At 40.3% G+C, this 12,500-nt stretch overlaps 1 protein-coding gene across 1 annotated transcript in view; it reads left to right on the top strand.

Annotated features, from left to right (window-relative positions):
* LOC123503214 (putative polypeptide N-acetylgalactosaminyltransferase 9) overlaps window positions 1-12,500 on the top strand; it is a 392,243-nt gene that overhangs the window by 312,864 nt on the left and 66,879 nt on the right. The gene's annotated exons all lie outside the window — the stretch shown is intronic.

Raw genomic sequence — 12,500 nt, 5'->3', positions numbered from 1 at the left:
AGTGTGTTTTGTTCAGGTAGGTTAGGTTAGCTTAGGAGTGGTAGGATTACACATTGGAAAGCTGAAATAAGGAAGGTTTTTATGTTAATGGACTTACTTTGTGTGTGTGTGTGTGTGTGTGTGTGTGTGTGTGTGTGTGTGTGTGTGTGTGTGTTGCACTATTTTAAATGAGGTGCATTGGGAACTGACAAGGTAATTGGTGGTTGGGCGGTTACCAGGTGTTAGTAATAGTCTAGTGTAAGATGATTAAGCGTGGTATAATTACGTGCATTCATAAATATTTCACTTTTTCTCTTTTTGGAACGATGTATTTCTAAACTTGATATATTACTCTTTTCATTATTCTTTCCTATTCTTTATTTTATTTTTGTTTTCGTTTTCGTTTTTTTTTCCGTCTCTGGTTTTGCTTCTTTTATTTTCTTCTGCGGTATTTTTTTTTTTTCTTTGTCATGTTTTTTTTTTTCTCTAATAATCTGATACGTTCAATTCTTTCATTATTATTTTTCTTCGTCTACTCTCTCTCTCTCTCTCTCTCTCTCTCTCTCTCTCTCTCTCTCTCTCTCTCTCTCTCTCTCTCTCTCTCTCTCTCTCTCTCTCTCTCTCTATTAGAGATCTTACATTAAATTTTGATAAGACCAGATTTACGTACATGCCTTCTCTACTGGTGGTGGTGGTGGTGGCGGTAGTGATGGTGGTGGTGGTGGTGGTGGTAGTAATGGTGGTGGTGGCAGTAATGGTGGTGATGGCGATGGTGGTGGTGGTGGTGGTGGTGGTAGTAGTAATGGTGGTGGGGGCGATGGTGCTGCTTTTACAAGGAAGGAAAAGCGTTACGTCTCTATCATTGTGTGTGTGTGTGTGTGTGTCCACATTGTGAGGGGATTTGCATGACTGTTATGAGCATATAGGAATGCCCAGTCACACACACACACACACACACACACACACACACACAGTCCTACCCGAAGATCGGTCTATGAGCTCTGATCTCGCTCCGTAATGGGGAAGACTGGCTGGTTGACCAGCAGGCGACCTAGGAGGTGAATTACACACACACACACACACACACACACACACACACACACACACACACAGAGAGAGAGAGAGAGAGAGAGAGAGAAGCAGCAACCAGTGATAATAGTGGTAGTAATAGCAACAGGAACAGCAGCAGTAGTAGTAGTTTGCAGCGCAGTGTGTTATCACTTATCAGTACAAGACTGGTTTGTTTATAAGCTTATCTGTTTTGTTATCTGTGTTCTCTGGCTCCTATCTCTCTTTCTCCGCCGACTAGAGAGAGAGAGAGAGAGAGAGAGACTGTGTGTGTGTGTGTGTGTGTGTGTGTGTGTGTGTGTGTGTGTTCGTTCTCTGTGCACTTGCCTTGTTGTCTGAGTAGGAAAAGATCACGGTAGTTTTTCGCCACCAGATGTTACCACCACTACCACCACCACTACTACCATCACCATCACCACCAACAACAACAACACCACCACACCCATTGTAGCACATCACCTGAGCCTCACCTGTTACTATTCTTTTGATGTTGTGTTGTCTGGATGTAAGACATTCTTGTTTGTTTGTTTGTTTTTTCTTCCTGCGTCTTTCTATTCATTTTTTGTTTTTTTGAGTGTTTATATTATTCTAAAGTTTTTATTTATTTATTTTTGTATTTACCTTACCATTACCTTACCTTACCTCACCTCACCTCACCTCACCTCACCCAACCTATGCTAACCCAATCACCACTCACTACAACCTCAAAATCAGCAGTTAACCATTACAACCCTCCCACTCATCACCAAAACAACCATAAATCACCAAACAGCCCGTTAAGAAGACTCAACCACCCCAATTAACACTGAACTGAAAACTGCAACAAATTATTCTTTTATTATCCTTTTATTTTTTCCTCAAACAGCTAATCGTTGCCCCTTTAAACAACAGAGCCAGAAAGTCATTAATGTCACTCAGTCTTCCGTTAAAATTGTTTCCACCGAGTTAGTGACGTGAAATGGAGCATCCTGTGTCCTTGTGTTTCTATTGATGCTTTTATTGTTGTTATTTGTTACTGTTGAAGCTTTTGCTGAGTGAATAGTTCCTGTGTTTGTGTTGTCTCTGTGGTGTTCGCGTTTTTTTTTTTTCTTTTTTATCTGTTGTCATCGTTTTTTATTGCCCTTGTTATGTGTTAGTGTTGAATTATCCAGTCTGTTGCTGGTTAGGTGTGTGTTGAGTGAATAGTTCCTGTGTTGATGTGGAGTTTGCTGTGTTGTCTCTGGTTTTCGTGTTTTTTACCTATTGTCATCGTTTTTTATTGCCCTAGGCCGGCTTTCCACATCTTGTATAAAAGAATATACCAGACAACTCTCTTCCTTCACTCGAAACTACATGCATCTAACTACACATACATTTTTCCTCTCAAAATATAAAATAATAAAAAAATATTGTGACTCCTATGCCATCCTTGGAGTCCCCTTCCTACTACATCAACTTGCTTGGGGACTAGCATCTCAGTGGGCTTCTTTTCATTTTTATTTTTTTGCTGGTATTCCCTCTTACATAAAAAAAAAGACATAAGGGTAACATTTCTCTCTCATTCCTCTCTCATGTTACCCAAAGCTAGAACTGTCAAGGTAATAAGAACAGTATCCATAACACAGCATACATAACACAGTATACATAACACAGTATACATAACATCACGGTGTAAACTTTCATACATTTCTGTGTGTGTGTGTGTGTGTGTGTGTGTGTGTGTATGCAGTGATATGTATGGCTCATCACGGTCTGGTTGGTTGAATTAGGTTATTATACATACATACATACATACATACATACATACATACATACATACATACAATTCATCCTTTTTCTTGTAATTTGATGTGTATCTTTGTTGTCTATTTTGTTTGTATGAATATTTAATGTATTGATGATGTAATATATATGGTAGCTGACACACACACACACACACACACACACACACACACACACACACACACACACACACACACACACACACACACGAATCTATCTACATAGTTTGTGTACGTAATGAATTATCGATCAATCTCTCTATTCAACTCTCTTAATCTCAATCAATCTCATTTATCTGCTTGTTTATCTACCTATCTACCATGTCTTTTTATTTTTCTATCCATGTATCTATTTATCTATTTACCCACATCTACCAATCTTTTACCTCAATATCTCCATTAGTTTGTCTACCTTTTTCTACTCTTCTCTCCCTCCATTCATCTCTTTCTCAATCTACAAATGGTGTCACAATTTCAAGGATGCAAAATGTGTGTGTGTGTGTGTGTGTGTGTGTGTGTGTGTGTGTGTGTGTGTGTGTGTGTGTGTGTGTGTGTGTGTGTGTGTGTGTGTGTGTGTGTGTGTGTGTGTGTGTGTGTGTGTGTTGTGGTGATTCAAGCCAACAGTAATGCCTGCAGTTGTTTTTTATTTGTCCCTGCTTGCTTCACCTCTCCTCTTCTTGCCATTGCTGCTTTGTATACACCGCTCCACGTGTGTCTTTCCCAATCAGCTGTTTAGGGTTTGTACTTGCCGACACACACACACACACACACACACACACACACACACACACACACACACACACACACACACACACACACTTAAATATGAATTGATCATTATATTATTTTTTCTTGATAATTTTTTTTCGTGTGTTTCACTGTTTGATCTGCTGCAGTCTCTGACGAGACAGCCAGACATTACCCTACGGAACGAACTCAGAGCTCATTATGTGTGTGTGTGTGTGTGTGTGTGTGTGTGTGTGTGTGTGTGTGTGTGTGTGTGATTATAATGCCTCCTGTACGTATTAGAGCTGGCATACAGACTGATTACATCACACACACACACACACACACACACACACACACACACACACACACACACACACAGGTAACAAGCTTAATTAACCCCGGGGCAGGGTGGACACGCGCGGTATACCTGTGTCAATAGGTAATGTGTGAACAGGTGTGTTGAAAGCTATCAATGCACACGTTCTCTTCCTCCTCCTCCTCCTCCTCCTCCTCTCCTCCTCCTCCCTCCTCCTCCTCCTCCTCCTCCTCCTCCTCCTCCTCCTCCTCCTCCTCCTCCTCTTTCGTTCATTCATTATCTTTTCTCTCGTCTCTTCCACGTCGCTGCTTCTGCTTCTTTTTCTTCTTCTTCTCCGTCTTCTTCTTCTTCTTCTTCTTATTATTATTCTTCTTCTTCTTTCTTCTTCTCCTTCTTCTTCTCCTTCTCTCCTTCTTTCTCCTTCTTCTTCTTCTTCTTCTTCTTCTTCTTCTTCTTCTTCTTCTTCTTCTTCTTCTTCTTCTTCTTCTTCTTCTTCTTCTTCTTCTTCTTCTTCTTCTTCTTCTTCTTCTTCTTCTTCTTCTTCTTCTTCTTCTTCTTCTTCTTCTTCTTCTTCTTCTTCTTCTTCTTCTTCTTCTTCTTCTTCTTCTTCTTCTTCTTCTTCTTCTTTTCTTCTTGTCTTTTCTGTTTGTTTCTTTCCTTCCTTCTTTCTCTCCTCCACTTCCTTCATTATCCAATCTTCCTAATCTCCTCTTTTTCTTCCTTCTCTCCGTTCTCTTATTCCTTCCTATTTCTCCATGCCTTCAAATAATTGGTTTCCTCTCTCTCTCTCTCTCTCTCTCTCTCTCTCTCTCTCTCTCTCTCTCTCTCTCTCTCTCTCTCTCTCTCTCTCTCTCTCTCTCTCTCTCTCTGGCAGACTCAATCACTATTATTATTATTATTATTATTGTTGTTATTGTAGTTGTTACTACTACTACTACTACTATTACTACTACTACTACTACTACTACTAATGCTGCTACTACTACCAAATCATTCCCAGTTGATCTTTGTCTCTCTCTCTCTCTCTCTCTCTCTCTCTCTCTCTCTCTCTCTCTCTCTCTCTCTCTCTCTCTCTCTCTCTCTCTCCACCCAATAGAGTCAAGTCGTAAAGTGTAACCCACATATTTATCCTCTGACCATTAAAATATTCACCACGCGGGTTTTATTTCTCTCGAAGTTTCAATAGGTCGGTTAATTAGTTGCACCTGGAAATATCTTACCTGTCTCCCAACTCACCTGGATTCTCTGCCTCACCTGTGGATATTTCTAGAATTTATTTCATTTTTATTTATTGGTGTGTCAAGGGGTTTAAATTGATGAAAAGGGAGGTATAGTGAAATGTGATGAAAGAGGGAATAGAAGAGGAGGAGTAGGAGGAGGAGGAGATTATGATAAAGAGGGAAGACTATTAGAAAAGGAAATAAGAAAGGAGAGTAGTGATAATGGGAAGAGAGAGAGAGAGAGATGGAACGTGACAAAGAAGGGAAGAGAAGATAAGGGAAAAAAGAAGAGAGAAAAGAAAAAGAGAGGATAAGAGAATGAATGAATGAATGAATGAAGTGATGATATGAAACAGGAAGAACGAGAAGATGATGGAAGGAGAAGAGATAAAAGGGGGAAAGAATAAGAAATGACAGATAAAGGAAGGAAGAGTAAGAAGTGATAGTAAAAGAATAAGATAAATGAGAGAAAGGGAAAGAGAGAAAATAAAGAGATAAAGAGAAGTAAGAGACGTGGGAGAAGGAGAAAATATATGATAAAGGAGAAGGAAAGAGACAAAATAAAGAAAAATACAGAAGTGTGATAAAAGATAAAACTAAGAAAAAAATCGAGGAAATGAAGTAATAGAAATAAAAGAGAATAAATGATAAGTAAAAGAAAAAGATAGTGAAAGAAAAATAAAACAAGAATAATGATAAAAAGGAAGAGCGATAAAAGGAGAGAGAGAGAGAGAGAGAGAGAGAGAGAGAGAGAGAGAGAGAGAGAGAGAGAGAGAGAGAGAGAGAGAGAGAGAGAGAGAGAGAGAGAGAGAGAGAGAGAGGATGTAATACTCTTAATCTCTTCTTAATCTGCCCAGAGAGAGAGAGAGAGAGAGAGAGAGAGAGAGAGAGAGAGAGAGAGAGAGAGAGAGAGAAAGTACATAGTTTTGTCAGTTTTACAAGACAAATCCTCGTTTCATGTTCAGCTTTTCTTTTAGTGTGTGTGTGTGTGTGTGTGTGTGTGTGTGTGTGTGTGTGTGTGTGTGTGTGTGTGTAAGTCGGGGTCGCGGCACTCGTACGAACAAGAATTATCACTATGACATCATGGCTGGCCGGAAATAAGTCTACGCCCCCCTCTCTCTCTCTCTCTCTCTCTCTCTCTCTCTCTCTCTCTCTCTGACACACACACACCGTTATCTCTAATCAGTATTGCGTTATAATAGAACTTTTGACGTGGAGAGAGAGAGAGAGAGATTTTTATGAAGTCTCTCTCTCTCTCTCTCTCTCTCTCTCTCTCTCTCTCTCTCTCTCTCTCTCGTTCGTCCCTCGCTTACCAGACGGTATCGGTCGCAGCCCTTATCTATCCTCCTCCACTTGCCCCCCCCCTTTCATCCTCCTCCTCCTCCTCCTCCTCCTCCTCCTCCTCCTCCTCCTCCTCCTCCTCCTCCTCCTCCTCCTCGCTACTGCTGCCACTTCACTCAGTGTTGATCAAGCAGTGAGAAGGAGTACATGTGTGGTGGTGGTGGTGGTGGTGAGTGTGGTGGTGGTGGTGGTGATGAGTGTGGTGGTGGTAGTGGTGGTGGTGGTGGCGGCGGTGGCACACACACACACACACACACACACACACACACTTGTTTTCTTTCTTTTAATTTTGTTTTGCTTTTTTTTTTCTTTTTTTTTTTTTTTTTAGTCTGTTCCGTTTTTCTTTTCTATTTTCCTTTCTATTTTTTTTCTTTCTTTCCTTTTCTTTTGTTCTCCCATTTCTTCTCTACTTTTCATCTTTTCTTTCATTCCTTTCTTTGCTCTTTTTTTCGTATTTCCTCCTTTTCTCTTTTTCTTTCAATCTCCTTAAACATTTCCCTTCCTCACCCACCTCCTTTCTTTATTTCCTTCCCTTCTTCCGTCCTTCCTTCCTTCCTCTCTTTTCCTTTTCTACCCTTCAATCCTTCCTTTTATCCTTCTTTTCCTCTTTTCTTCCTCTTGTTTCCTCATTTCCTTCTTCCTTTTTCATTCCCTTTTCTTCCTTCCATCCTCATTTTCCGTGTTCTTTCTCTTCCATCATCTTCCTTATCTCTCTTCCTTTCTTCCTCATAGAAACGAAGGAAGAAAAGTGAAAGAAAGGAAGAAGAAAAACAGAAGGAAAGAAAAGATGAAAGGAGATGAAGAAAAGTAAACAGGTGTGTGAGAGAGAGAGAGAGAGAGAGAGAGAGAGAGAGAGAGAGAGAGAGAGAGAGATACACACACCTGTACTGATCAGGTGTGCCACGTTGATAGGGAGAGGGAGAGGGAAAGGGGGGTGGTGGGCGGGAGAAGAGAGAGAGAGAGAGAGAGAGAGAGAGAGAGAGAGAGAGAGAGAGAGAGAGAGACGAGAGGTGGGAGAAAAGGAATATCAAAGGCGATTGGTACTGTATCAATTTCTCTCTCCTCTCTCTCTCTCTCTCTCTCTCTCTCTCTCTCTCTCTCTCTCTCTCTCTCTCTCTCTCTCTCGCTACTTGTTATCAGTCCTTCTTATGTGGGTTTGTGGCCTTGAATCTCTCTCTCTCTCTCTCTCTCTCTCTCTCTCTCTCTCTCTCTCTCTCTCTCTCTCTCTCTCTCTCTCATAATTTTCATTTTCTGTTAACTTAAGCTGGTTATAATTATTAATTCATTCATTACTTCATTATTGCTATTCATATTTCACTTGAACGCCTCGCAGTTGTTGTCTTATTCGTCATTATTCGCTTTTATCGTCGCATTAGCAGTTCACACGCTTTGTCCAATTAGTTACATACATTCTCTCTTATTTCTCTTCTGTTTCTCACGTTAATCTCTCAAGTATCGTCTTTATATTCACGTAAACTCGTTCCAACCATTCATTTATCCGCCATTATCCATATTTATCACATTATTGACAGTTTACATCGCTTATTTCACTATTCTCGTGCATTTTCTGCCTCGTTCACGCTTTCCCGTCACTCACGCGATGCTCTTTTGTTTCAACCACGTAATTTTTTGCACTAAACTCGAGTACAAGATGCAAATTCTCGCTCATTGGCCCACAGAATCGTGACGTCACTAGTAAGCCATCACTGATTGGTTAGTTTATCCGTGACGTGAGGTACTTATCGCTTCCCTCATTGGTGGAGAGCTATGACGCAGGGAACGCCTCATGTTCTGATTGGTTGGGTGGGAAGGAGCGTCACCTAAGACACTTAGGGTAACATAGAGACGTGTTTACTAATGCATTGATCCTTGCCAGTCCTCAGTGACCAGAGAGAGAGAGAGAGAGAGAGAGAGAGAGAGAGCAGAAAAAGGTGATAAATGGAGGAACTTCAGAGAGAAAAACGAAGAGAGGTAAATCAAGAGGAAAAAATATTGATTGAAAGGAGATAGAGAAAAAAAAAGGATGAGAGAGAAATGGGAAGAAACGAAGGAGGCATAAAAAGAAAATAAAGAAAACTAGGAAGAAAAGAATAATGTGAGAATAAAACGAGAGAGAAAAGAAAGAAATGTGTAGAGAAAGAGTGAGTGAAAGAGAGAGAAGGAGAAAAATAGCCATGGAAGGAAGAGAAAGAGAGAGAAATGGAAAGGGGAGAGAAAGAGGAGATAAATGAAGACAGAAGAGAAGAGAGGGAGAGGAAGACTGTCATTAAGGCAAAGAGAGAGAGAGAGAGAGAGAGAGAGAGAGAGAGAGAGAGAGAGAGAGAGAGAGAGAGAGAGAGAGAGAGATTAAGTGAAGAATGACAGGAAAAGAAAGTCATAAATGAGAGAAAGAAAGGAAATGAAATAGATTAAGATAACAACAAAAAGCTGAAGGGAAATGGAGAAGAGAAAAAAATAGACAAGAAAAAAGAAAAAATTGAAGATGAAAGTAAGAAAAGAAAGAAAAATATGAAAGAGAAAATAAAAGTAAACTGAAAAGGGAAGAAATGCATACGTGAAAATTGAATAAAGAAGAATATGAAAAGAGAAGAACGAGAGATAAAAAAGGAAAAAAACGGATAGGGAAAGACAGATAGAATAATAAAGAAAGAAAATACCAAAAAACAAAATAAATGACAGAAAAAGAGAAATGGAAAGAGGAAAAGGATAAAAAGAAATAAAGAAAGAAAATATGCAAAACTAAAAAAAAAAATGACAGAAAAAGAGAAATGGAAAGATGAAAAAGGTAAAAAGTAATAAAGAAAGAAAATACAAAACAAAATAAATGAGAGAAGAATAAAAATGGAAAGAGAAAATTGAAACGACAAAAAAATAAAGAAAAAAATGAGATGAAAGGTAAACGTAATAAAAGAAATAATAAAAAGAAACCGGAACAAAAGCAGGTGACAGAATCGTTAATTAGAGGCAGGTTATAAAATTAGCATTAGTTCAATTAATTACACCAGGAGGGAACGCGTCGCTCCAGCCAGGTGAGGTGCTCGGTCATGCTGATGTGGTAGTGCTGTGTTACTGTGTCGCTGTGTCGCCTTCTCTGCTGTGACGGACTGGCTATTGTGTTATTGTTATTGTTGTTGTTTATTGTTGTTGTTATTGTTAAACCCTTCAATACTGAGGCTCATTTTTTTAACCCCTTCAATACTGAGACTCATTTTTTTAACCCCTTCAATACTGAGACTCATTTTTTTAACCCCTTCAATACTGAGACTCATTTTTTTAACCCCTTCAATACTGAGACTCATTTTTTTAACTCCTTCAATATTGAGACTAATTTTTTTAACCCCTTTAATACTGAGACTCATTTTTTAAAGGTTTCGAACACAATACAAACTAGAGATCTAGAAGCACGCGGTCCCAAAAGCATTCAAACGTCACAACACTCCTAGATTAACAAACAGGATCCCAGGCAATGGTTTCCGGCGGTTTCAACACCCCCGCTATTGACACTCATAGCGGATCAACAATAGGGGAAGCGACAATGGTGTTCAATCCTATTCAATTTTAACCCATTCACGGGGATGTCATTATACAGACTGACAGACAGATAGAGAGATAAACAGACAGACAGACACAGATAGATAGAGAGATAGATAGATAGATAGAGAGAGAGAGAGAGAGAGAGAGAGAGAGAGAGAGAGAGAGAGAGAGGTGGTTTTGTTATGGCAGTAGTAGTCATAGCAATCAGTTATGGTTTTGTTTACTGTTATCTTCGTAGAAAGCAGTAGTAGTAGTAGTAGTAGTAGTAGTAGTAGTTTAGTCTTGCCTGCATCTAAATGGTGCTCTCGCAACCTTCTAACCTCAGTAACTACATAATTGAAATGAGTGTGGTAAAAGGTGACGACAGAGAGAGAGAGAGAGAGAGAGAGAGAGAGAGAGAGAGAGAGAGAGAGAGATGTGAAAGGGGGCACCTCATCCCTTACCTTATCTCTCTCACTCCTGTCTCTCTCTCTCTCTCTCTCTCTCTCTCTCTCTCTCTCTCTCTCTCTCTCACCTGGCTAGAATCTAATACACAGGTGCTGACATCCAGGTACATTGGAAAGAATTATTCCATTAGATCTAAATAAGTAACAGTTGGAATTTTGTAGCGTCAGTCTCTCTCTCTCTCTCTCTCTCTCTCTCTCTCTCTCTCTCTCTCTCTCTCTCTCTCTCTCTCTCTCTCTCTCTCTCTCTCTCGGTAGAAGCGTATTAGGAAACTGGAATAAGGAAGGTTTTCATTTTGATACTTTTGAAGGTAGCAGCAGCAGCAGCAGTAGTAGTAGTAGTAGTAGTAGTAGTAGTAGTAGTAGTAGTAGTAGTAGTATCTCAAGTTAAAATTCCATACCACATCAACAAGAAAAAATAGAAAGAATAAAAGAAAGGATAGGAGGGAAGGAAGGAAGGAAGGAAGGAAGGAAGGAAGGAAGGAAGGAAGGAAGGAGGGAGGCGTGAAAGAATAGGATGAATAAAGATAGGATGCTAGGAAGGAGAGAAAGCAGAGGATGAAAAAGTAAACCCGGAAGAGGAGGAGGAGGAGGAGGAGGAGGAGGAGGACGAGGTAGAAGATGCAATATGAGTGAGCTATGTATAAACACACACACACACACACACACACACACACACACACACACACACACACACACACACACACACACACACACACACACACACGTTAATTGCTTTCCCAGTGGTATTTTTCAACACAATATTACCCGAAATATAATAAATCTTGTATGAATTATTAAACCTTGGCTTCATTTATTATTATTTTTGGTTGTTGTTGTTGTTGTTGTTGTTGTTGTTGTTGTTGTTGTTGTTGTTGCGTTACGGTGAAATAATATTGAGGAGAGTTTATGAAGTTAATTAAGAAGAGGTTATGTACTCTCTCTCTCTCTCTCTCTCTCTCTCTCTCTCTCTCTCTCTCTCTCTCTCTCTCTCTCTCTCTCTCTCTCACGGGAATTGAGAAGGGAAGCGGGAAAGAATGAAGATTGGTACGAGAGAGAGAGAGAGAGAGAGAGAGAGAGAGAGAGAGAGAGAGAGAGACCTAACTTTTTTCCAACCCAGTTTTCCCTTTTCCCCTTCCATTACTAACCAAAAACCTCCTCCTCCTCCTCCTCCTCCTCCTCCTCCTCCTCCTCCTCCTTTCTTCCCCACAAAGACTAAAACATTGTCAGCTGTTTTGGAAAGGAATTTGCTTTTCTCTGACAGTGAAAAATGGAGCGCAGTGTTGCAGAAGAAATGGCTGGTCACTGCTGAGCTTGGAGGAGGAGGAGGAGGAGGAGGAGGAGGAGGAGGAGGAGAAGAGAGATGGGGAGAAAGAGAAACAGGTTATTTGTTTAGTTTAATTCATGTGTATTTATCGTAGTAGTAGTAGTAGTAGTAGTAGTGGTGGTGGGTGGTAGTGGTAGTAGTAGTAGTAGTAGTAGTAGTAGTAATAGCAGTAGTGGTGGTGGTGGTGTTGGTGATAGTAGTAGTAGTAGTAGTAGTAGTAGTAATAGTAGTACATGTTTCTTTTCTGCCGTGAAGGAAAATAAGAGGAAATTGTCTTGAAAATTCGGATAAAGTAGTAGTGATAGTAGAGGAGGAGGAGGAGGAGGAGGAGGAGGAGGAGGAGGAGGAAGATATGCTATTTCTGTTCTCTTTATCGCTGTTACACAATTTTTATCAAGCATTTTTTGTATCCGTTAACGAAGCACATAATAGCGTGAAGACTTTATTAGAGAGAGAGAGAGAGAGAGAGAGAGAGAGAGAGAGAGAGAGAGGCCCCTTACCATTAATAACTTCACCTCATTAATAATTTCACAACCATTCGTCCCCAACCCCAAACCTTCCCTCCTTACAACCAGCAGCTTGTTCAAAATGGGGCAAAAGGTCTGCTGGTTGTGCTCTTCTTTGTATTCCTTTGTGTGGAGTCCTAATGTTATTACTCTTTGCCTTCTGTGCCTTGGAGACTCGAGAGGAGGAGGAGGAGGAGGAAGCCAGAGGGAGGAGGTGAAGCATGATTAAGCCAGTGGGAGGAGGAAGAGCAGAGGACGTGATGGAGAAGGAGGAGGA

The sequence above is a fragment of the Portunus trituberculatus genome, chromosome 13 (assembly GCF_017591435.1).
Source record: "Portunus trituberculatus isolate SZX2019 chromosome 13, ASM1759143v1, whole genome shotgun sequence".
In the NCBI taxonomy this organism is placed as follows: domain Eukaryota; kingdom Metazoa; phylum Arthropoda; class Malacostraca; order Decapoda; family Portunidae; genus Portunus; species Portunus trituberculatus.
The sequence above is the reverse complement of the archived record's forward strand: the minus strand, read 5'-3'. Positions and strand labels throughout refer to the sequence as shown.